The sequence below is a fragment of the Phasianus colchicus genome, chromosome 1, assembly GCF_987193195.1.
Source record: "Phasianus colchicus chromosome 1, bPhaCol1.hap1.1, whole genome shotgun sequence".
NCBI classification, from domain to species: Eukaryota; Metazoa; Chordata; class Aves; order Galliformes; family Phasianidae; genus Phasianus; species Phasianus colchicus.
In genome coordinates, this window is record NC_143436.1 from 124943081 (window position 1) to 124969782 (window position 26702).

Genomic DNA, 26702 nt, shown 5'->3' on the forward strand with positions numbered 1-26702 from the left:
ATATTCAGAGCAGAGCTCTTTCAGACTTCCTGAAGCACGGGTAATAGTTCTTTATTTGCTTCTTGAGTAAACTCTCCAATGTCACACCAAACTGTTCCAGCAGGTATGGGAGGGGGGGGGGGTGAGGGCAGAGGGAGAACATATTGAGAAAATCTCTTTAGCAGCAATTACTAAAATAACGTAATTTCAGCTTAAGTGTTACAACAAAGTTTACATGTTGTACATAGAAGAAAAAATTCTCATGGCTGGAGGGAAAGATTTTTATTTTTCTAGAAGAAAAAAAAGGAAGAAAGCTATCCAGTACGACATATCCATGAAAGATGTAATGGATTAAAAGCATAGAGACTGATAAGCTAACATTAATGAACACTGAAGTGCGGCCACTGCATGCAGACTGAACTTCGTTGCTTTGCACAGGTCTATACTTCATGTTTCCCACCCAATGACTGGAGCTCCCTCCTTAATCATGGCTACCAACTCCCAGCACTAATTCCATTGACAACCAAACCACTCATATCCTTCAAAATGCCATTAATTACACTTATGCTTCAGGTAACCTAGGAACACACTCATGCTTCTTTATAAACCGCCACTGAGTCCTGACTCAAGAGAACTGACAAACTGGCAGCACTGAAGACAAGGCAACACTTGATCCATTTATCATGAAGACAGATTATGTCCTATGTCATCAGGTCCTCATTGGCTTTGATAGTGCTCAAATATTTGTGTAAAGTTGCATGGCCAGGAGGTAACTTGTCTTTATCTTCAAGAGACTGTAAGTCCGCAGGTGCAGGACTAACTCCAGTTCTTGGAGAGTTAACACAATAGACAAAGGAAGGAAAATCCTGACCCCATCTGCAAGGAAAGCACAAAGTCTTGCTCTGAGAAAGGTCACAGCCAGGTGCCCAACCTAAGTAAGTTCTGCAGGACATCAGAGAGACAGATATCTCTTCATCATTTTGAAAGCTGGACAAATAAATAGATAAAAATATAAAAATCAAGTAATTTTCCATATCTGACAATCTTACTCATAAAATATGAAAAAATGAAAATTACAAAATGTTCCACACAACCATAATCACTGCTCTCATCCCCTTTCTCTTTACCATCCCCAAAGTACTCCAGACATGTGATTCATAAGGAGAAAAATGTCATAGATTTGTTTTCAGCACTAGTGGCATGCAAAAAGTTCTGATCTTTTTCCTAACATACACATACTGCATGACACCAATCTCCATTCCTTCTGTGCTCTTTTATTACTGATACACAAAACAGCAGAAAAATCCCTGTAAACTCTCAGCAGGAGTTTTTTTCCCATTACTGGATTTTTCTAGGGCTTTTCTTCAAAGAAACTCTCTATCCCTATCACTAGATTCAGACTGCCTAAAAGCAAAATGCTGCTTTTTTATGCATATGATCTGAGGTAGCAGAAGGCTATGTCCTTACAAAAGCAGGAGAGAGAATATCTCTGTGCTGTCCTAGCATCTGCTAGGTGAAGTCAGAAAAGAATATGTATTTTTGCTATGTATAAAATCATCTCAGACTTCATTCTCCTCTCCCTTCTGCTCTTCCATTTTTCATCAGTAAATTCTAGGTCTATTTCAATTACTTTCATTCAAAAGAAGTTAGAAAGTCTGGAGTGTTTTATGCAGACCCTCTATGAAATTATCTTCAGATCCATCAGCCACACTCCTCCCCATCAATTCCTATCATAATTAGGGCTCCCAGATACCCAAACATTTTGTCTCTGAGATAGGACATTTTTTGAGCTGTCAAGGTTACTTCAAAAACTATCTATTTAAAGTTGTGAACTTTACTTTGGTAGGGAACACAAGGTTCTGCATTTGTCACCTCCTCTAGGTGACAGCCTTACCAAACTTCTCTCAAAGTTGAAATGCTCTGTTTAATCACTTCTTCCTAATAGCTGTTTCCATTTTTGTAATTGGGGCATTATGATCTGCCACTGTTTCCGAAGAAGAAATGCAGTATTTACAAGCAGGTTGAATATACTGCTTAAGCCTTTGAGAACTACTTTTCTGCCATTTTACATCCTCTCTCTTCAAGCACTATGGTTTGAAAACTGAATTGGTAGGGAGAAAAGCTCAAGAGCTACATTTCAAATAATAAATTCCAGGATCAGACCTAAGGTTTGCTCAAAGAGAGCTTCGCTAGAGGATGCCTCGCTCCAGCCACCGCATCATCTCATACTGCGATTCTGCAGCACCGTAGCAGCACAGTATCACTTATTCAAAGCCTAAGCAAAAGGATCAGCAAAGAGCAGTTCATCAAGATGCTGAGCGCCGCAGCAGGCTTTATTGATTTTTAAGGTTATCCACCATCAAACACATCAACGAAAAAGGCTCTGCATCTCGTGCTTCCACAGCTCGCTGCATCAGGTATTCTTGTATCACTCAGTACTTTGGAAGTGTATTTCGAGAGAGCAGTACGATACGTGCATGTGACCCCAGATGAGACGAGTACTCAAAGCTCTGTGTGATAATAGGCTGACAAACCCATCTCTTCCTGCGGATAGCTCATTATTCAGATGCCAGTTATAGTGCCAAAGTAAAGACTTATTTGAATGTTGCATTAATTTGAGGTATTTGATCTCCATCTCAGTTATGGAAAATACTGACTCCTGATGTAAACAATTAATATGCTAAGAGTTCCAAACCAGAATCCTGTGAACTCAAAACCAGCACCTTGGGGAACCTTAGACAGCATCACTTAAACAGTGAAAGATCTTACAATAACTCCAACAATGCAAGGTTCCCATTTGTTCCAAGCATAGTAGAAACACATTTAAATGGTACTGTGCCTAGATTATACCTCTTTCTCTCTCTCTCTCTAATTTTTTTAAGGAGAAATGGAAGAAAAGGAAGAAGACTCAGATTTTAAGTATGAACTTTTCTTTTTACATACACAAACACAAGCTGCCCTTACATCACCTTTTCATAAGAGATACTTATTTCCCACCATTCTCAATAACTTTACAAAAAGCTCTCTTCTCTGACATACTCTTCTAAGAGACAGCTGCCAGCATTAAAGAGAGTAATTCTTAGACAACTTCTTGAACAGAAATTTTATATCTTCCAAGATAAACTACCCATTATGGAAAATCATAGCAAAAGTTTAATTCCAAGTACTTGTGCTTAAAATCTCTCTGCAGCAATTAGTCCACTCAAAAAAGACAGTAGTGGAAAATGAAAGAGAAGGTGCCTGTGTGTGCATGTACCTAGACACAGAACAGATTGGAGGCATCATAGTGTTGAATAAAATTGGTGTGCATACTCAGTCCCAAATGGATGTGCAATGAGTGAAAGAGGAAGAAAAATAGCAAAGAAGAATGTCCTGGGCAATACTGACCAGCTGGGACAAGGCAGTCAGCAACTACAAACACCAATTAGCTGCCCAGTGTAATAAGTGCATATCTGAATTCATGCTCAGCAAAATGAGAGATATAGTTTAAAGCTGGCACTTTGCATCTTTGGATCATTAGCTTCATAATGGCTAACTTGTTTTCTTTGGAAATTTTGTCAGTATTTTCCTCATTCAAATTAGATATGATGAGTAACCCAAAGAATATCTAAACAAAGACTTCAGTTAAAATGAGAGCTTGATTTTAATAATGCATATTAGTAATCAAAACCTAAGTATCCTAGCAAAATGTTTTTCCACCTTTCAATTTTCTTATGTCAGTTGTTGATATTTGGGATACCAAGTAGGCTAATTCCGAGAGGTTTGTACATGGCAGCTAGGAAAGGATTGTCCTCAGCAGGCTGATATTTGTTATGTGCGAGTTTGCTTCAGGGTCTAATTATGCTATGAATCTTAAAACTACAGCAAGAAGCCAGTGACTCTGATTACGAGATTACTTTGGAAATATGTAAAAAAAGATACCTGAACTACTTTAGTTCCATTCTGCAGTGACATTCAAGAAAGAGCATAGAAGGTGTTACCTCAAGGCGAGTTAAATATAGCTGCACAAACACTATCTTAACTGTAATCAGATACTTCCATTTTATCGTTACAGTTTGGAGACAAGCTGCATTTTGGTGTTTTACTTTGTATTTTGGTGTTACAGTTAGCACTGATAACTTCAGAGGCTAACACCAACTCTCTGTTTGATGGTTTTAATCCTTAACTGTAAAATTTCTCTGCTATACCAGTTGATCTAACTACAAAATAGACCCTCATTTGACTTTGATGCAGGGCAGCTTTAATCCTGGGCAATGATTGAGAAAAATCTGCAGAAATGTCAAACCACTCATGGACTGATGAGTGGAAGTTGGCTTGGAGGACAGAGATAAGAAATTCTTAACATAGGTTCAATTCGGAAATAGCAAAAACGCTTCAAATTGTTGAGTACTTTAAAAGTCTGTCTCATTAGCTTGAAGGATGTGGAAAACCTGTTTTGCTGACTGCAGTTATGATTTTCAGACTGATAATATTAGACACAAAGCAGACATTCAGGTGCATCTGTCCACCTGAACCACTCAGCTCAACAGATTGCCCATCCTGCCCTGAAACTATATCCTGGTTCTTACCCTATCCGGGGTCCTGGGTTGTGTGCTTAAAATTCCTTTGTAACTGGGAGTGATAGAAGTTATTGCAGCAAGAAAATAAAGAAGGTTTGACTCTCACTTTGTCATCTGTCTTCAGGAGTCAGCAGCAAGTAAAATGGCTTAAGTCTTGAGAGAAAATTATGGAAATTGATAATAGTAGAAGACTATTTTATCATTTTTCCCTTGATCTGGAAAGACTATCAAAACAAACTGTTATAGCTGAAAACTTATCAAATACAAAAACTCTGCAAAAAATGTTTTATCTTAACCAGTTTTATCTTAACTAGTAGCTAAATATGAAAGATAATCTTTTCTTTCCTGTTTCCTCAAGTTCCTGACACCTCTCACTATACCTCAAGTTAATTTATTTTCTCCAGGAAATCCCACAAAATTATTAAGAGCGAGGATGTGTCAAAACCATGTATCAACTTTATCTGTCTTCGACTTGAAAGTAACGTTTTAGAAAAGAAGTGCCGAAATAGTTATTGTATTGTTAAGTAAAATTGCTGCTCCTGCAGAGAATCTGATGCCTTGAGAAACTCTTCTTTAACTCCATTTTGCAGCAAACAAGATAGCTGCTCACAGTTCAAGCATTCGTTTCAGTCATATTCAATGGACGAAAGTTGCATTTTCAGCTGTTCAGAAAGGAGTTAACTTTTGACACACCAGTGAAACAACTCTACATTCCGTACTTTTTCACTAGTTTTCTGCAGGTGTGTATGTTGAGAATTCAATATCACAGGCATACAATATAACTGGGAAGATTTATCAAATTTGTTTTTTCTTCCTAGGACTGTTTTTCTGCCCTGGTGTCAATTCTATTTTTTCATAAACTTCTTCAGCACTTAAATCCTCTTAAGTCAGGTCATTTTATAGCACCCTAGAAAATGTTGGCATATGCCATCTGGTTGAACATATGGTAAAAACGTAATTAGAAAGAAAAAGGTTTGCTGGTTTCAGAAGTTGGTGACAGCTTTTTGATAAAATTGGATACAGGGAAATCTGACACACAAAAAAATTCAAAATTCACTTCTTCCTCTACTGCTGGGCATGATGTGCAATCTAAAGCAAGACAACGTGAAACAAAATCACAGTGAATAAAAGTGACATGAATGCAAATGTAGGGGGGTAAAAAGATTTATCCTCAGCTTCAAGGCAAGCATTGTCAGAAATACAGAAAGAATACTTTACAGCAACAATTAGCACTTCATATTAGAATATATTGCATGTAAAACATGAATTCTTCTGCTGCACATATGAATGATATATATTAGGAAGGAAGCAGAATTCTGTATTTGAATCCCCAAGAGCATGGACATAAGCCATAAGCCCCACTGCAGACTAGCAGCTGCTTATTTTCAGTTTTGTATCTACCATCAAGAGATTCAGTCTGACGTTTTTCTCTCAAGATGGCCAAAAGCATTTCTAGAGCTCTATTCACTGTGAATTCTGAGTTTTCTGCCTGCTAAAGTGGGATGGAGCTTTTAAGGCACCAGTCAAGTAGAAGAAATCACACAGAAATATCTCAGTGCAAACTGGCTGCAGCTAAGGAAAGGCCACAAAGGATGGTAAGAAAGATAAGTAGAGACTGTGCAGAGAGGATTTAGGAATATCACAAGATGAGGTGTGGAAGAAAAAATAAAATAAAATAAGGTTAATGGCGTTTGATTACATTAGAAAAATCTCTCAAATAACCATCTTTCACAAAAGAAGAAAATACAAGTAACACTGGCCATGTGAGTGCTGGAATAGCCTTCTCTGTACGCAAAGCCTGATGCCAGCCTCTGCTTTCCTTACTGCTTTCTTTCACAGCCAACAAAAGCTCACAAATTATTCATACATACTAGACTGAGTGGTCAAAACTATGGCCAAGGAGCCCAATGCATCACACAAGCAACTCCAGAGCAAGTCCCTTACTGGGGCTGTGTGAGCACAGGGTAATCCCAGTGTGGGAGTGAACGAGGCCACCCAAACGGCCAGAGTGAACAGCAGCTGGATATGCCTCAAATGCACCACCAAATCAGCCTCATCTTTTCCCAGAATAGAAGTTTAAGGCAGCAAGACGTCACTGACAATGCCCTCATGCAAGGAGGCTTTCGGCAGCGTGGCTGTCATGTACGCTGCACCTGCTCATGGTGCAGCTCAGGGAGGCAGGAGGCTTGCTCACATGCTTGACCATGGTTTCTTAAGAAGGAAACCACATTTTTTTAGGAATTAGAATCACTGGCACTCCTCCAAAGAATCAACTTCTCACATCACAGAGGTAGGACCAGAAATACACACTATTTTTTTCTCAAAAAGCATTTCTTTTACTTATGTGAGTGGAACAACCACATTTAGAATCATAAACTATATTGAGACCTTTAAAGATAAACTGAAACATAGCTTTTCATTATCTTCTACACATGCATCAATAAACCCTGCTACAACTGAAGGCATAGCAAGGGGAGAAGAAGATTTACTGAACTGCAAATACACAATAAATTAATTTGGACTGAAAGTGTCCCTTGGAAAATAGAGTGAACAATTCCTATTTGTTCTGCTTTGGCAGGTTTCATTCCAAGTAGATCAGCAGTAATCTGTGGGCTCTCGCCTTGTTGAGCTCTGCAGCAAACCAGCAAGAAGCACAGACCTATGCCAAATGCTGCAGGGAAAGGAGCTGCAATCTCTAACTCAACACGAACAATTGGTGTAACTGAAACATTAAAATAAGAAAGGGGAAGGAGAAGCACCTTGAGAATAGGTTTTCATGTGTTTATTAAATTAGGAAGGCTCCCGACTAAAAGAAAACTGGTCCTGTGAACTGCTGAGGAAATTTGACTTGCTCTGATATGTGTATCAGTCTACAAACACTGACAGTAGACAAGTAACATGGTAAGATCACAGAATGGCCAGGGTTGGAAGGGACCTCAAGGATCATGAATCTCCAACCCCCTGCCACAGGCAGGGCCATCAACCTCCCCATTTAACACTAGACCAGGCTGCCCAGGGCCCCATCCAATCTGGCCTTGAACACCTCCAGGGATGGGGCATCCACAACCTCTCTGTGCAGCCTGTTCCAGCACCTCGCCACTCTCTCTGTAAAGAACTTCCCCCTGACATCCAACCTAAATCTTCCATCCTTCAACTTAAAATCATTTCCCCTTGTCCTGCTGTTATCTACCCTTTCAAAGAGTTGATTCCCCTCCTGTTTGTAGGCTCCCTTTAGGTACTGAAAGGCTGCAATGAGGTCACCCCGCAGCCTTCTTTTCTCCAGGCTGAACAAGCCCAGCTCTTTCAGCCTGTCCTCATAGGAGAGGTGCTCCAGTCCCCTGATCATCTTCCTCCTCTGGAGCCTCTCCAACAGCTCCCTGTCCTTCCTGTATTGGGAGCTCCAGACCTGGATGCAGTACTCCAGATGGGGCGTCACAAGAGCAGAGTAGAGGGGGACAATCACCTCCATGTCCCTGCTGGCCACCCCTCAGATGACAGAACCTAGATTTTGATGGATTTGTGGTAATCCCCAGTCCAGCTGGGCTTAGCAGGAACAAACAGCTGTAACACCAAAGACTGCTTCAACAACCTTGTATCCATGTAATTCCTCTTGCCCTACACTCTGGCACAGACAGGGGAAACAATGTAAAAGGACAGCAAGATGGGAATAATTAACAATCTAAACCATGGAACCCCTAGAAGCAAATTAAAAAGGACGAATACTCATTAATTTACTAGTCAGTTATTTACACATGAAAAAAAAAAAAAAAGGAGAAAGTATGCAATGCTGCTCTAACCCTACTCCATCCATCAGAAGACCCTGAAAGACTATCTTTTATGACATAGAAAGCTTCAAGTCCATCTGACAAAAAGAAGCAGAAAAGAAGTTATGAGCCAAGAGAGTCAGCAGAAAGTGACCATCCAAAATTTTTGTCATTGTTTGCAGCTATGGCAGTATCACAAGGAATGAAATGAGTATCAACTCAGTACAGTTATGAGGATATTCAGATAAGCAGATGCAATAATAAATACAAGCAAAAACAAAATTCCTTCAGCAACTGAACAGATGAACAGGTCACAGAAAGAGGTCCAGAGTTTTTACTAATTTTCTTTCTCTTACAATATAAATGGTAAGGATCCTGAGCCAAAGCCAACCCTTCTGATGGTATCACAAACTGATCATTTAATCTACTACATCTCCAGCAAAACATAACTTTTCTCAGGTGAGCACTAAACATCAAGTGCAAGCACCTGTTAGATGAAAGTAGCAACACAAAATTTAAGTTAGTAGTATCTGTAGATTGCAGGTGGGTACACAGTACTACAGCTGCTTAGTTTATCCACAATTCTTTATTTAAAGATTCAGGGATGTATTATATCAGGATGAGATACCATGGGTACCATAATCCACACTCACAAACAAGCTGAAGGCCTGGCTTCAGCAAAGAGAAGCAGAACAGCCCAGTTGGAATAGCGAGCATCACCGAGGTGCACACAGAGAAGCAGTCTGAAAATCAACACAAAAACTGTCCAGCTTCACATGCAGGATATGAAATCACTTCCCAGGAGAGCCAAGCACAGAGTACCTAAGAGTTACTGTGTTTTTGTGAAGAAGCCCAACTACTGCACTGAAGCAAAGAGCACAAGAAAGTTTTTTATTCTTTGTCTGTTGAAAAGAAGTGAAAAGATTCTACCAGCAACTAAGGTGTGCAAAATGACTTTAAAAGAATTTCATAATAAATCCTGAAACCCCTGAACGAAATCTTCATATTCAAAAGCTAAGTCTTCATAGCTGATCTTCAAAACAAATCTAATTCTGTAAAAACTCCAGAGAAGGCCTCCAGAACTGAGGGGAAAGAGAAGTTATCCCCTCCGCCCCTCTTTCTTTTAACAACATAAAAATAGAGAGGATTACTCTTCTTGACTGCTAATTTGGTAGTATGCCATTGCAACTCCTCGGTAAATCCAAATGAGAAAGAGAACTTAATTGAAATAATCCAGAATGACAGAATGCAGTGATGGGAGGTGAGGTTGCCAGATAGAGCTGTCGTGTGAAAATTAAACTTGGAATATAATAAGAAGAAAAAGACAGGTGCCTTTGATCTTTCTTTTTCTGATAAGCTGTTTCATACACCTGAACACAACATGGATGAGCAATTTTTCTTGGCCTTCTTTTTCATTTCAAAGTAAGTTGTTAATCTGTTTAAATGAAATAGCTCCTAGGTAGCCATGGGATATTCAATATACCTTAAAATTAGGGGTGTTGATGATCATTTTCCAATTTAATTACGTTCAAGGAGCTTTTGCTAATGCCTGTGTGTAATTTCTATTTATCCATGTATAAAAACAAGTCACAACTACTAATCCATTAAATTTGACAGTGTGTATATAAACAATATTAAAGATAGTACACACACTTAAGATCAGCCTACTGATGCACCTAATGCACAAGAAATACTGCGTCCTTGCATTCATAACATGAGCAAGCTCATTATGGCCTTTAAATATTTAAAGGAAGACTATAAACAGGAGGGAAATCAACTTTTTACATGAGTAGACAGTGACAGGACAAGTGAGAATGGTTTCAAACTAAAGGACGGAAGACTTACATCAGATGGCATGGGAAGTTTTTCACTGAGAGAGTGGTGAGGTGCTGGACCAGGAAGCCCAGAGAGGCTGTTGCCCTATCTTTGGGAGCGTTTAAGGCCAAGTTGGATGGGCCTCTGGCCAATCTGATCTAGTACTTGATCTAGCAGTGGGCAACCCTGCCTATGGCAGGAGGTTGGAACTTGATAACCCTTGCGGATCCAATGATTCAAGCTTTTTAGAAAGGAAAGGAACTAAAAAGCAAAATTAGGTATTTCAGAACAGACTGCTTGGAACAGGTGGATTGAAATGGGTTGACACCCTCCTATTGAGAAGTTTGTTCAGACTGAAACTCTTTTTATGGCTAAGAAAAAAATCAAACAGAATTGTCATTTCCTGTAATGCTGAAAAACAAATTAAAAGGAAATGATAACAGAAGTTGCAGTTATGCTGGTCAGCTCATCAAGTCTTCCTGTTTATCTCAAGAAGCCCCAGTTCAATGTAAACAGAAAAATATAAGTCACTGGATATCGAAAACTCTAAATAAGTAAATGAAAAGTGCCAGAATGGGACTTCAGGCGTTGTGGAATGAAAATCCATTAATGTTTTGGTGAAACATTCCAATTTGAAAGTGTAAAAAAGTGAAAGAAAATGCTGCATTAAGGACTGTAAAAGAAGAGTGTATATCCAGGCACCCATGCTGGGATAAAGGCTGGGATGCCTTGTTAACAGGAAAGTCTCATAAAGTGGTGGCTGAATTAGTACAACGAAATAATGAATGTTGATCAAAAATTCCACTGCTAAATAAAAAATTATTAAACCAGTTATTAAGCTAGCCAACATCTAATCCAACTATAATAATGTTACGATTATGCCTAATATATGGAAGAAAATTGATGCATTTAATATAAATATTTACTCTGTCATCTGTCATTACAGGCAAACTTTATGTTCACTTTATCAGTTCCTAACAAAAAACTACAATTTTGGGTGAAGTGCCTGAGAAATTTAATAACCCGGGATGATGCTCTCTTCCCACAGAGAAAAACAAATCTTTACTGCTTCTGAAAGAAAACTATAAATGAACAGGCACTATGAGTTGTATAACTCTTGTTTACACAGCAATGCTCACAGAGCAGTGGCATCAGCAGAGAAAAATGGTAAATCCAAACTAGAAAGGTATTTTGAGACATTCTCATTTACTTCTGCACGTTACTCAATGACTACTCTTCAATTATCACAAACAGATATTTTTTTAAGTGTTTAAAAAAATATTACAAATTTGAGAGAAATTTATTCTACAATACATTCAGCAAATATTGCTTCATGATCTCCTCTTTTCCCATTGTAATTCATGAAGAGAAAGTTTTACAAGATTTCTAAATAGACAATTAATTTTGATGATGCGGAAATAGGAAGATTTTAATGCAGCATGTTTGCATTTTAAAAAGAGAACTTAAGACTCAAGTTTAGTTATCATCAAATTATAATTGGCACAATCTTATGAAAAATGCAGCCTTAATGCATGCAATAAACTCTTAACAAAGACTATAAGATAATTAAATGGTATAAATACGTTGAATGTCAGGACTTTCCACAATTAATTCTACTGATAGACGATTAACTCCTACAAGCTTCACCTTTAAACTCTGATCAACATCTTTAAGCCATTTATAAAAATAACATGTCATTCCACACAATCTTGAAAATGCGCTTGTCCCTTTCATCTCAGCTGAGGGCACTAAAAAGAGTTATGGTCATATCCAGCCCCATCAAGGTCTGACAGGAGCATAAATACAGAGCGCAGCCACCGTTGCTACAAGTGACACCTGCAGCAGACCCAGTGACCAACCCCTCCTGTACATCAGTGAGAGGGTACCAAAAACACCAAATGTCAACTTCACATTTTTCAGTTAATTGTGAACTCCGACAATCCTTGCTTCGCAGTTCTGGACCATTCTACAGACGATCTGCTTTTTAATGAAACAACAAACATGTTGCTCTGCTTTGGAATCCAAAAGCCTCTGCAAAGCCCAATCCCATGAAAAATTTGATTAAAGGCCTTTAAAGTAATAACTGACAGTGTATGAAAAGTGTTTCAGAATATTTATTTTTCAAAGACTAACAGCATTTGTAACACTAAATACAGTGCTGAAACCAAGAGTTTAGAGACTCAGGCTTCAGGATGAACAAGCAGGATTAAAACATTGATCACCAGTACTTCACATATTTTCAATTTACTGTAATACAAGATGAAACTTGGAATCAGTCTCTCACTGAACATAAACCAGTCAGATTAGGCAGAACTTAGAGTAACTTAAGTTTGGATAAAATAGGCCAAACTTTAAGAAAACAAGCCTTAATATTCTGAGCTATGTTCATTTCTTATTTATCTTCTCAAATTTAAGAACAAGTAGATATTCAAGCCATCTGCAGTGAATATGAACAAGATGAGCTTGTAGGTGTTGGTCACCTTGGGGCTCAAGCTGTTCTGCACTCAGGGTTAAAGAGAAAGAAAGATGTTCTGTACCCACACCACACTCAGAAAGTGCTGTTTTGTTTGTGGGTTTTTTTGTTTGTTTGTTTGTTTTGTGTGTGTGTGTTATAAAAGCAAAACAGAACAGAAAATAACAGTGTCTAAATTCACACTTGTGTAAACACCATTGGTGACGTGATCTGACTACACCATGAGCTAAATTTAGGTCAGTAGTGGCCACCTCCCTTTAAGCTTCAGTCATTATTATCAGGATACATCACTATCATAAGAAACATTCCTGTGAAAAGTCCTCAGTTCACTATGTCTCATTTAAAAAGGGCATTCTATAGTAATGTTCTACAGTTACATTGCACTTCTTGGCCCAAGGCACTTTAATATTCCCCTAGCATCACTGAAACCATCATGCTTTAAAACAAGGATCAGAAGTTAAATCGCATGGCATATCATGACAAAAAAAAAGGGGGGGTAGGGAGGGAGAGATCCTTAGCACAATTAAATCAGTTAAACCTTCAACTTTTCAAGAAATATACTGAGGTCTTAATATCCACATGAAGTGTGCTGAACTTCTGTTCAATGCAAGGAGCAGCAAGGAGCAGCTTCATCGAGGAATGAAAAGCTGAGCAAACTTGCCTGCTGCTGCAGGCAGAAGCCTCTGTTTTCCTTTTACGTGGCATATAAACTGATGTCAGAGCACACTAACACACTTCAGTTGAAATGAGTCAGGCTCTTGGTATTTCCAAGCAGCTGTTTAAATCACACTGCCAGAAGAACTGCTCTAGGCCAGCAGGATCTGGTGGAACCATACATGAATGTCTCCATATCAACAGTGTCAAAGCAGAGCTGCCCTGGTCAGGATGGATATCCCATATTTCCATAACTTGGCCACCATTCTGAGGTCCTAACACTTTCACATCAGCCCACTGCACCATTGCCATGACTCATTTTCTAAGTAGCATCCATTGGCCAACACCTTCACAGACAAGACTGACTTCATGGTGCTCACCTCTGCCTTTCATAGTTAAGAACCATGAATTCAGCAACAAGAAGACGAAGAACTGCTTAGGGACTCAAGGAATGATCACTACTGAAAAAGGAACATGCTGAATAAGGACAAGGGTATAGAGTAATAATTAACTACCATCTGTTCAAGTGAGTCAAATTGCAATATAGACCATCAGGTCTGTGCTGAGGAAAGCACATTTTACACACACACACACACACACTCCATCAAAATATGTATATATATGTATCCTCATATGTATGGTAATAATATCTTTACTATCATTTCCAGAAATTATGTAGCTTTTGGTCTGACAAAGCCTACCAAGTGAAAGCAGGAATCACTTTCTGGACACCTATAGATCCATTTTTAATAGAAGTCATCAGCCTGTGTGGGAAGCATATATTCCTCAAAAGAAAAACACCTCTTCACATCTTCTGCTGCTCAGACAACCGACTTTTATGTTTTCAGATCACATAAAGTCTAGTCTATAAATGGAACCAATTCTAATCATACAATCATATACCATTCTTAGTTAGCATAATATGCAAATGAAATTGTTATTATTCCAGAAATGAAGAACTCAGATTAATTAGATAAGTTTTACTCAGTTCTGACAAGTGTTTTATCTTCAAAAACTATGTAATTCTCATTTAGGGGCCAGGGTAGAAAACAGCACTTTTCACCTGTGGAAGAAAAATCATTCTCCAAGTTCTGCTTTGAAACATTTTGCAAAACTTCATTGGAGTTATGCATTCTCATAATTGGTTTAAAGCCACTGGAACTAAAAAAAGGCAAAGCTCACTTTACGACTTTCTAAACTTAATTTAAACATCTGCCAAGAGAAATTAACAAGGGTTCTCTGCCGATGGATAAGCAGCATGCTCACTATCTACCAAAATTTATTTAAACATCAGCAACAGATTTTGCAAATGTTTTACAATTTCAATCAGACTAATATCCATGTAGAAAGTGACAATATATTCTCTGGTGTGGAAAAATTAAGATCCGCTGAAGTATCAGTGAATCAGGAACACTATTCACCATTACAGTTTTCTACAGGGAAATAGCAGAACAAAAAACAAAATCTGTATTTTAGAAGTAGTCCCATTCAAGCTTCTGCATTCATATTCTGTAGAGTTATGTAAGTTACTATACTGTCTGTTGTGGGAAGTGTCTGATTTTATTCAGATTCAAAAACAGAAAGCATTTAAGAAAAAAAAAACAACCACACAAATGAAAAGAAACAACAGTGAAAAAATTCCAATTGCAGAACAAATAGAAAATATCCTGCAGTAAGTCTTTCCACACTTCTTCAACGAAGTTTCTCCTCTTCTGTTCTCCTAACAGGATAGGAATAGGAAAAACTAACTACTTTTTTAAAAAATACCATTCATGTTCCTCTTTAAAATATAGGCAGGCACCTGGCAACAATTCAGAGTACCCCAGTGAGAAGAAGAATCCCATCCTCATAATAATGTGATGCATAATCTGGAAGAAAAAACAAAAAAAACACACACGCGCACACACAAAAAAACAACACACACAAAGAAAAACTAAACCTAAGAACCAAACCATAGGTCATATATATATTTAAAGAGTGATGGAAGAGAAGAAAATAACAAGGAATATAAGCAAACAAGTCTGGGGCAACTTCTCACAGTCAAACCATGCAACAGAAAGAGGAATAGGGAGGAGAGTTGGTAGAGATGAGCCACTTATCAGCAAACCCCTCAATTCCTTTTGATTGTATACAGAATGGGAAAAGTGTCACTACTGTCAAGACAAAATTCATACTCAAACTTCAGGATTACTGGAAACACTGTGTTATTCCCATGACATTACAGAGTCTCAGTGCTGAGGAAGATTACAAGGAAAACTTTTTAGTAAACTCCGTCATTTCCATAACCTTTCAGTCTCTTCCCAGAGACTGACAACAAATGACTTATTCCTCTCCTACCTGAATCATAGAATCACGAAGATTGGAAAAGACCTCCAAGATCACACAGTCTAACCATCCACCTACCGCCAGTATTTTCTCACTAAACCACATCCCTCACTGCAACATCTAAACACTTGAACATCTCCAGGGACAGCGATTCAACCACTTAATTGGGCAGCCCATTCGAGCGCCTGATCACTCTTTTGAAGAAGAAATTTTTCCTGATATCTAACCTGAGCATCTCCTGGTGCAACCTGAGGCCATTCCCTTTCATTCTATCACTAGTCACGCGGGAGAAGAGGCGGACCCCCACTTCACCATACCCTCCTTTCAGGCAGCTGTAGAGAGCAATAAGGTCTCCCCTGAGCCTCCTCTTCTCCAGACTGAACAATTCAAGTTCTTTCAGCTGTTCCCCGTAAGACTTGACTGAACTCTCACCAGTTTCGTTGCCCTTCTCTGGACACACACACCATGGCCTCAACGTCTTCCTTGCAGTGAGAGGCCCAAACCTGAACAAAGTACTCAAGGTGCTGCCTCACCGGAGCTGAGTACAGAGGGACGATCACTTCCTTGCTCCTGCTGGCCACGCTATTTCTGGTGCAAGCCAGGATGCCACTGGCCTTCCTGGCTAGCTTCAGCTTAGCCAAGCATTCACCAACACCCCCAGGTCCATTTCTTCCACACAGTCTTCCAGCCACTCTGCCTCAAGTCTGTAACGTTGCCTGGGGTTGTTGAGGCCAAAGTGCAGGACCAGGAACTTTGAGTGTTTTCTTACAGCTTAGTGCGAACATCAATCAACATTTAACTCCTTTCTGAGACCACTGGCAGCCTGACTTACAGCAATACCTGAGTGAAACTCAGTTCAGGCAAGACAGAGGTAGTGTTCGTAAGAAGCAGGAAAACATTCAGAGGCCTTGGCAACTTTCTCTCACCATCCATCAAATACTGCTGTCTTCAGCATGTTAAATCAACCTGCATTTCCTGAGTTCTGGATAAACTGAAAGATGCTTCTGTTCAACTAAAACATAGGTAAGACACTGTATCTAGACTGAAAAACTTATAAATTTAAAGGGTTCTAATTAGTCCAGCACACAAAAGCACAGGTACAGCCACTGGCATCATCCATTCTACTGACTACGTGTCAGGGGAAATCACTGAGTAGCACTCAGATCCTCAGAGGAGGAGCCAGCACTACTACATCCCCACTCCTGAGTATAAGATGCCAGATGAAATAAAATATGAATACTAGCTGAATGCTTTCTGGAAGAACAAAACCTGTTTCCTTCTCTCAGAATTCTTCCTGGTTGAAACTAAAGGTAATGAAAAGACCAGACTTTTGTTCCCATTTTGCACAGCTTTTGTAAAATTGATGCTGCAGTGTAGCTTCTGTATTTGACAGCTGGCCATAATCATGCATGTTATGTGATGTTAGGGTCAAATAAAACCCTTAGACCGAAACAATGTGGCAAAATTTATTTCAGAAAATCTGCACCTCCAGATTCTCAGCTTGTTCTTTCCTGTCTGGCCTTCCTTTGCCTTTGTATGTGTTTTTCTTTCTCAGTCCTTATTCAAGATTACCCTTTCCATGCAAACCTTAGGAGAAACTAAAATTATAATTAGACATTCTGGAAGTATTTAATTTGCTTTCTCAATCATGATTCGTTCTCTTTTACTGAAAGTTGAGGGGAAGAAGGAAAAGGAGGTTTGGAACAATTAACCCATCCTACCAGTGGAAGACTGCTATAATAGCTTGATGAGACCCTTGGAGTTACAAAATATGGAGTGTTTAGGATTCAGAGCAGACAGCTCTCTGCAGTAAAATTAGCTATTCATCTCCATTCTTCTGTATATAAATGAGCAAACAAGTTACAGCCAAAGTGTCTGCCTGCATGGTCTACTTAGTAATTCTAAATGCAGGACTATCCAGTGCACAGACACCCGGAATTAATGTTGAAAATACCCTGGCAGTCAGTTATTACTACTGATACATACTAAACTGGAATGTACTATAAAAACTGTGAAACGAAAGAAATGAAATGGCAGGGTTTTGAGACAGAGATGCTTATTCTTTTAAAAGATAGAATATTTCAGTAGGTATAGATGTAGAAATGGCTAATGATTGATTAGAAGAAACTTCAAAGCATGTGAGCCTACAAAGAGATACACTGCATAAATCAGAATTTATTAATAAAGACTATATTATACAGTTATTGTATCATAATGTCAACTCGTGGGTTTACTATAAAGTAACAAGGGTAGTACTTACTAAATATGGTAAATGTCTATTCTTCTTCCAATATATCTCTATATGCTAGAAATGTCATATTTGGGTTTCCTGCATAATATCAGTGTTGTTTAAGTACATCTCATGCTTGGATCGGAAAGTGAGAAGGTTTGATGCAGTACATCATTCTTCCTTATTTTCAGCAAGACAATGAAAGCTAAGTTTCAGTACAAATAAGTGTTCCTCTGAGGGCAGTCTTAATGAGTTTTGAGGCACAGGTACACCACACACTGCATGTAGAGTCAGTTTGAACCCACAGTGCATAAAACCGAGTATCCTATGAGCCTGAGCAGTGAACCTGACACAGCATATGCTTGATGCTTTTGGTTTGAGTAGTTTCAGTAGAAAACTCTTCAAGTCCTTTCAGCACAGACTGAGATCCTGCATGCTGGGAAATAAGGACCTCACGTTGTGGACACACACATCCACTGAGAAGCAGCAATAAGAGAGCTTCTAGCTAACCTATTTCTTCTACTGAAGAAGCCAGTTGCAACCACAGGAGTGTGCTTCACTACCTGTGCCTGCCCCTAGAACAGGTACCTAGCTGCTTAATGCACTTTTGGAGAGTGCTCGGATCCTCGTGAACAAACCTCTTTATACAAGCTTTATAAAGAATGATGTTATCAATAACTTCATCATCCTCTAACCAAGCTGAAAGGCACGCTTCTTTACATCAAAGCACTATTGTACCTATTTATTTAGGTAGGAATGATATCTTTTGATGAAGAACAGCAGTAATGGAAAAATATTAAGAAGCTTCTGGGCAAAAGAAAATATTTTGAGTACTGGTTTGTCTAACAAGTTACAAGATCAGTTTATATAGCTGGAAAAATAGGGAAGCTTTTAACCAGAAGATTTTGTTGCCCATAAGTTTTTTGTCGTTGTTGTTTGCTTTCTTATTTTCCAAACTATCCCATCATCCCAAAAACAGATACTACTTCTGCTAAGGCACTGCCTCATTTCTATTTCTAGACTCACCACAGTTATAAAAACACTGCTCATACAAATTTATTCACTATATCTCAGGAGGGGCTTTTCTGAGTCATTGTTTTTAATATACTGGATACTGTATAGGCTTATCCTGCCTTATCTTAGATCAGATTAAATTCAACCATAAATATCAGAACAGATCATCTGGAAACTATTGCTTGGCAGCTCTGTTCAATAAATCAGCTACAGCTCATGATAAATCATATATAGAAAGTGAATGAAGCTTTCCATACATCCTCCTTTTTAGCTTTTGGACGGATGAAGCTTTTACAGCCCTTTGCTTTGTAACTCATAATGCTACAAATAATTTGGTTACTTTCACATACAAAATGTGTAAAATGCCACATCCTTGCTCACCACAATAGAACAGTCGAGGGCAGGCACTCATATTTTGGATTTCCTCTTTAATTTAATCAACAGGTAACCAGAAAGCATTTCTTCCTTTAATGATGAGGGTTAAACACTGGAAAAGTCCTGCTAATTTGCTCATGTTTAACAAAATTATGGAATGACTAATTATGAGACTAAATAAGGAGCCAACAAGTGCCTGTGTACCTTAGAGTCTAAAGTCTTTGAAGTAACTTTTATGGAATAATTCATTACGACAATAAGGTGCCTAAAAAGACACAATGGAACATAAATCAAACTTGAGAACAAACCCATTCATTCTCTCTCTGCTGCTTAAATGACAAATCTCTCATTTAATTGTACCTGTCCCTGTCAGCACTATTGTTCTTTCCTGAATAAGCCTGCCACTGACAGACGTGTCTGTAGATGCCCACAGTGGCTGTGGGTTACCAAGCGATTTTTAACCAGTACAAAGACTCAACCAGCTTGACAATAATGTTACACATCCTACATTTTGTAAGCTTCAATGACAAAATAGTGTACCTTTTCAAGTCTACACAGCATGTGTTTAAAGAATCCTTTATCACGCTTTGCAGGGAAATGATCATTACATGTGTTCTGTAAGAAACAGAAACTCTCTTTTGGCAAAAAATATCTTTAGCCAGTTGGAAAACCAACAAAAATTGTTATTTATACAGAGTGAAAACTGAAGACAGAGTTATACTAAGATAGACACCTTCTCCAAATACTTACTCATTTTTCATTCCCCAGGTATTTTTCAACTGATAACCAGTCTTGTTTTGGAAATGGGACTAAAAGCCTCCCAATACTCACCAACTCCCTGCTATAAATTTCCAGATAATATGCAAGCAGTATTAGCCTGAGAACATTTTTGTCACTATGGCAATGGTAATAAATTAATTGTGCCAGAGGCTGTTCTCTGGCACTGAGAGCAAGCGGCACAGAACAGCCTATGCCAACATTATTACTGCTCTGTAGTTCTCACAGTAGTTACTCTCTTAGCCCCCACAGCAGAAGGTGTCATATCCAAAAAGCCTTGTGGGGACAGACCACAGCTCATACAAATCTCAACCCATAGCCAGCAGTTATTTGGGAAACAATTAAATGGCACGTGTAAAAGTATGAAGATTGTAACAATTCAGCTGTATGGCTCCATTAAATTCTAGTCTCTGAAATCGTCATGTGGTACTGCTTAATTTACAGAGGCTTTTAATTCAGTGGTGTCTAAAACAATAGGACATTGTTGAGAAAGACTGTAGCATTTTTAGTGCAAATTAACTGATAATAGCAATAAAAGCTTTGATAATAGAAGTAAAAGCTTTGGAGTTTTAAGTCTATCATCATTCTGTGTCTCATTCTACACAGAACACTAGTAGAACTATCATGTGTAGAAAGATCTATAATATGGTCCATTAAATACATCTAACAACAGCAAACTAATTTCTGGTCAAAATGCAGTCAATTTCTTTAAACACAACTTCTGCACGGGAAGTCTCACACTGTTGGAGGATGAAAAGGTGCATCAGGAAACTTATAGGATCACAGAGAGTTTGAGGCTGATGGGAGTCTCTTGAGATCATCCAGTTCAAACACCTTCTCAAACAGGGTCACCTACAGCATGTTGTCCAGGATTGTGTCCACCTGAGTACCTCCAAGGACGAAGACTTCAAAACCTCTCTAGGAAATCTGTTCCAGCATTTGATCATCCTCACAGTGTTTTCTTGTGTTCCTAGTATACTCCTGGTATTTCAGATTGTGTTCATTGCCTCTTCTCCTGCTTGAGATCCTCATCTTCTCTCCCTCCCATAATGTATGACAAGGTACATTAATAAGATCCCCCTAAGCTTTCTCTTCTCCAGGATGAATAGCCTCTCCTCACATGACAGTCCTTTAATCATTTTAGTCGACAAATTCTGGACTCACTCCAGTAAGCCTACATCTCTCTTGTATTGAGAAGCCCAGCACTGGACAGCAGAGCTAAGCAGAGAGCAAGGATCAGTGCCTTCAGCCAGCTGGCAATACTTTGTATTACAGCCCACTGTGCTTCTGGGCTCCTTTGCAATGAGGCTCTTTGCCATTGCAGGCTCAGAGTTATTTTGGTACCCACCAGGACAGTCAGGCTTTCCATCTTGACTTTGTGCCACTGACCACAACGTTCTGGGCTCAGCCATTCCATCGTTTTTCCACCTGCCACACTTACCTAATCCTTACTTCATCATGCTTGTCTAAGAGAACATTACTGGGAGAAGGTGTGAAAAGCCTCACAAAAGTCAAAGTGAAAAACATCTGCTTGTCTCCCTTCATCCATCAAGCCAGCCACACCATTGTAGAAGGCTATCAGGTTGTTTGATTTGCTCTCCTTAAATCTATAATGACTACTCTGGATCATCTTCTTGCCCTTTGTGCGTGTGGAAACATTTCCAAGATTAGTTACTCCATCACCTTCTTAGGGATTGAGGTGAGGCTGATTAATATAATATACTCCTCCTTGCCATTCTGGAAAACAGAAATGACATTCATTTTAGTCCCACTACCAGAAAATTTTCCCAGTTTACATGGCCTTTCAAAGATAATTGAGAGACTCCATAACGAAATCAGTGAGTTTCTTCAGCACCTGCAGTTGCAACCTATCAGGGCCCATGGACTTGTTTACATCCACTTTGTTTAAATGTTCCTCTAATGTCAAGGCTTTGATATTCAATACTTTCCCTCTGGTCTCAGTGGCCTACGACCAAAAGGGCTGAAGTCACGAAGGCACTGAGTACCTTGGCCTTTTTTGTGTTTTCTGCTGGCAGAGGGCCAATATGGCCCACAACTTAGTAGTGGGTTAATTTTCTCCCTAGTCTTTCTTTTGCTGCTGATGTATCTGTAAAATCTTTTCTAGACACCTTTTGCATCACTCACCAGATTCCATTCCAGGTGGGCTTTGGCTTTCCTAATCTCATTCCTGCATGTTCAGACAGTGTCTCTATATTCCTCCTGGCCAAGAAACCTGCTTCTACCTCCTGGATATTTCCTTTTTCTGTGTGAGTTTAGTCAGGAGCTCGTTCTTCACATGCAGGATCCCTGCTGCCTTCGCTTGATTTCCTGCTTGCTAAAATGGATCATAAGAAAGCTTGAGAAAAGTGATCCTTAGTGATCAGCTGGCTCTCTTGGACTCCTTTCCAGGGCCATATCCCATGTAATTCTTCCAAGTAGATCCCAAAGCCACCTTTTCTGAAATTCAAAGCTGTAATCCTGTTTTTAGCCCTTCTCCCTCCTCACAGGCTCCTGAACTCCACCATCTCATGGTCTTTGAAGGCAAAATTGATCCTGAACTTCGTATTCTAGCCCTGTCTTTGCAAATACGAGATTCAGTAAAGCAGCTTCTGTCATTGGCTCACTGCTCCTCTGTATCACAAAGTTGTTGCTAATGCACACCAGTAGGTACAAGTGGTTCAAATCACCCAAGAGGACCAGGGGCTGTGAACATCAGATGTCTAAAGAAGGCCCCATCTGCTTTTTCCTGATCAGGTGGCTACAGCGAACGCTTGCTACAGGATTGACTATGTTGGTCTACCTGCCAGTCCTGAACCACAGACTCACAGCTGGCACACCATTCATCTCCACAGCAGAACTCTTTGCTTCCCAACTTCGATCTCACATAAACAACCACCCCCCTTCCTCAACTTCCCAAACTGTACTCCCAAGAGTCTGTATCCATCCACTGCAGCACTTCAATTGCGTGAGTTATACCAACATGTTCCTGTGATCCCTGTGAGGTTCTAGCAACTGCGAACACATTCCTCCTGTTTGTTTCCCATGCCATGGCATTTAGCGTAGATGAATTTCAGAGAGATACCAAAGCATGGTGGTTCCCCAGAAAGGGCATGAAAGCTCTCCGTGTTAGGGCTGTCCCGGTGGCACTTCTTTTTGTACATGTCTATGCTTTAGATGATTTATTCAACCTTGTGTTGGTGAATGCTGTGCCTCTTCTGTTACCATCACCCTGAGCCTCTGGCATGCCTACTACCACATTTCCCCTCCACTGCTGAGAATTGTTGTCCTCTCCCACCTTTCCCTATTTTAAAGCTTTTTTTATCAGGTTAGACAAACAGTTTTTATTCTACTCCCTCTCTAAACATCTGCTACTGCTACTATTCACTGTCCAATGTTAGACACAAGAATAGGAGCTGGATGGACTTCAGTCTGAGTCAGCAAAGTTTTACTTATAGTATTAATTAGACATATAGATGAGTATTATGGAGAAGCAAATTTTTCCCATGCAACACCAGAAACTGATATTGCAAAAATATTTCTCATACCAACTTTTAAAATACCTGATTTATAATTCACATTGACAACTTTTTCCTCTAAGCCTTTACTATGCATAAACTAAACACGGGGACTGTTCTGTTAAAAAATCCCTCTGCATAACCTATAAAGAAAACAGATTTCATGCTTCTGCTTGCAGGTGTTGGATAATAAAAGTAGTAAGGCTAAAAAAAGCCAACAAACTTGTTATTTCTGAATATAGCCATAACACAAATGAAAAGCACTATAGTATCTAATAACATTTTCATCTCTAACCTTAGATACATATTCTGTAAGTATCTTGCATTATTCTGTATGTGCCACATTAACCCAGTCTGAAGTACTTTTATAAAACAAACGAACAGTACAGAACAAACATAACACAGATTAAATACCAGATAGTGTATGAGCAAAGTGCTGTTGCTGTCTGTAGGCCAAACAGTCTTTCAGGTAAGTTAACTTTATAGTTAACTGCCTCAGAAAAGGCCATGCTTTTTGTGTACACGAACATAACTGAGATTCAAGATACATGACTTAATTTCTCAAATGCTATATCCCCTAAGGAGATATATGAAGCTAGCAACAAAACTTAATAGCACATATAAGCAATTTAGTCATTAATTATATATGTGGATACAGAACAATGAGAAATAATAACTACTATTATTATTATTCACGTTTACCTCAATTAAAATATGCTTGACCATAGGTCAAAAAGGATGAATAGAATAAACACCAAACAATTCAAACAATTCACACGTTCAGCAGATATGAACCTCCCGCTTTGAGGCTTTACAGCACATCCAGATTTAGTAGCTAATTAAAAACAAAAAACCAAAAACCTTATCAAATGTGGAAAATGAAGAAATAATAACACAGTATGAAGCACAGTACACAAACGTACAAACCATAATGCCACATAGCATTCAGAAGATCACAGCTGTGCTGTAACACATAATTTCAAGCAGAAAGAGGTATGATAGTCCAGGAAACAGCGCTGTCATTTCTGAGTGCTGAGCTGTCTAACCTTAACAGGCTGAAGACACTTAAACGGCAGGAATCCTGTTTTCATTCAGGTGAACCTGGATCAAGAAGTTTGCCATATCCATTACCCAAATGAGTTAATTGAATGATAATGCTTTTGTGGTTTAGTAAGTACACAAAAATAACTTGCCAGCATCGTGCCCATGTATTGCAGGAAATCCACTGGTCACAGCACAACCAGATCCATTTCCATTGCAACACTCAAAAACCACTTCTGATTAGGGTTGCTCTTCCACATTACAGCTTTTAGCAGCAGCCTTTGTGGCAGGAAGTCTGGTTTAGAAGATCAAAACAAAAGAAGCTATAAAAATCCTGAACAGCTTATATCCCTACAGGCAGTCTCAGAAATCGCATGCAAGGAAACCAATTTTCCCCATGTGTTAGGCCTCCTCCTCCTACTCAAACCCCTTATCTTCAAACTTTTAACTTAAGACTTCAGCAGGTAACAAGAGAGGCAATTCATTTGACAAGATAAAAATAATCAAGACTGAACTAGGCACCAGGGCTTACTTTTTAAAGAGAACATCAAGTTATAGGGCATGATTAACTTCACTCTCAGATAATGAAGTAGACTAACAACCTAAAAAGCTTATTTTGCTCAAGCAAATGCAATCTAAAATAATTATGCTGGGGTTAGACATTTACAGCTATGTGGGATGAGACCCCCTCCCTCAGGCTGGCAAAACATTACTGTGAACATTTTGAAACACTCCATAAAATTTGAGTCAACTATTGCAGGACTTCAGTAGGTCACTCGCAATGGGCATATATGTATCATATATATTCTATAGAGAGAAAGGTAATTTGAAAAGCAAAGTACAAATGCTTTAATGAATCAGACACGTTAATTGCAAACTTCGTTCAAAATTTCTCTCAAGCATGTAGGGTCAAAAAGACTTGCACAGCACTTATTGGAAAAGAAATAATTGGGGTTGCATAGGGAATAAATCATTGAATTATAAGCAATTCTGTTTGTAAGACTGGAATCAGGGTCTTACAGTGCAACTTACTAGAGTTTATTAAAATAAACTATGATCTGTTGTGAGGTAGTTAACTTTTATATCATTTGAGACACCTCTCCTGCCTTCACTCGAAGAAGTAGTTGCTGTTTCACTTCATTACATGAAAAAATAATTATTTCACTTCCAAAAAGAACTTTCAAAGAAACATGTTGAAGACTAAGTGCTTATTCTGTAGCAAACAAGGGTTCTCTAGAGGTCAGAACAGATCCTCCTGCATTTACACATTCACTATATGTGCGCCACTCTGATTTGTCTTGATTTACGTGTCCATAAAAAGTGATGCAGCTGCTCTCTACCTCCTAATAATCCCCATTAGAGGACAGAGAAAGAAGGCAGCTGTGATGCAATCCCTCATAAAAACAAAGTCCTGGAGAACAATGACCCAGATAGGTCACAGCTTGAGCACTGCAGTGCGGACAACAGCTGGTGAGAGGGCAGCCCACCAGGACACACTCTTCCAGCGTGAGGAGCACAAGACCCTCTGGCATCTCTTGAGACAGGGAAACACTTCAGAACTCGCTGCAAGTGACCTTTATTTGCTGTGGGCTTTCGTACAGATTTTGATCATGAAAAAATGTTGTTCTAGGGATCAACCAGAGAGGAACTAAAACTTGAAGGTTACCGGAGGAGAAAGATACCTCAGAATCAGACTGGATCCATGCTGACCCAGAAGAAGCTATCTCAGGGACTGGAAAAAACAGCCTTTTCCCCAGCCTCCTAATGTATAGGCACTAAGCAGCACCCAAGGAAGACTGTTCAGGATAAGTCTGCATTGTAAAGTACATTAGTTAAAAACACTACCCACAAACAAGTTGAAGTCAGGCCAACTAACTACATAGTCTAGTCCTCCAGAAACTTTCTGATGAAAGGACCTGAAAGCTGTCCATGATGATTTAGCATGGAGTTTCCTGAAGCACAGTGATGAGAGCAAGAAAAAAAAAATCACAACATGGAAGTCTTTCTCTGTCTTAAACTTGAATTTGTCTTGAATTTACCAACCCTCAAGAACAAATTTCATTTTGGATCAGATATGCATCCACTTTGCCAGGCTCTCAGGTCAAAAAGACACGGCTCTGTGATGAAGCCATGCTCCAAAAGCCTGCATGCATATATCCTGCCTGAAACCTGTATGTGAAT

At 39.1% G+C, this 26702-nt stretch overlaps 1 protein-coding gene across 2 annotated transcripts in view; it reads right to left on the reverse strand.

The window, feature by feature from the left end:
* The window catches only part of FRMPD4 (FERM and PDZ domain containing 4), a 295873-nt gene that overhangs the window by 72283 nt on the left and 196888 nt on the right, over positions 1 to 26702 (reverse strand). The gene's annotated exons all lie outside the window — the stretch shown is intronic.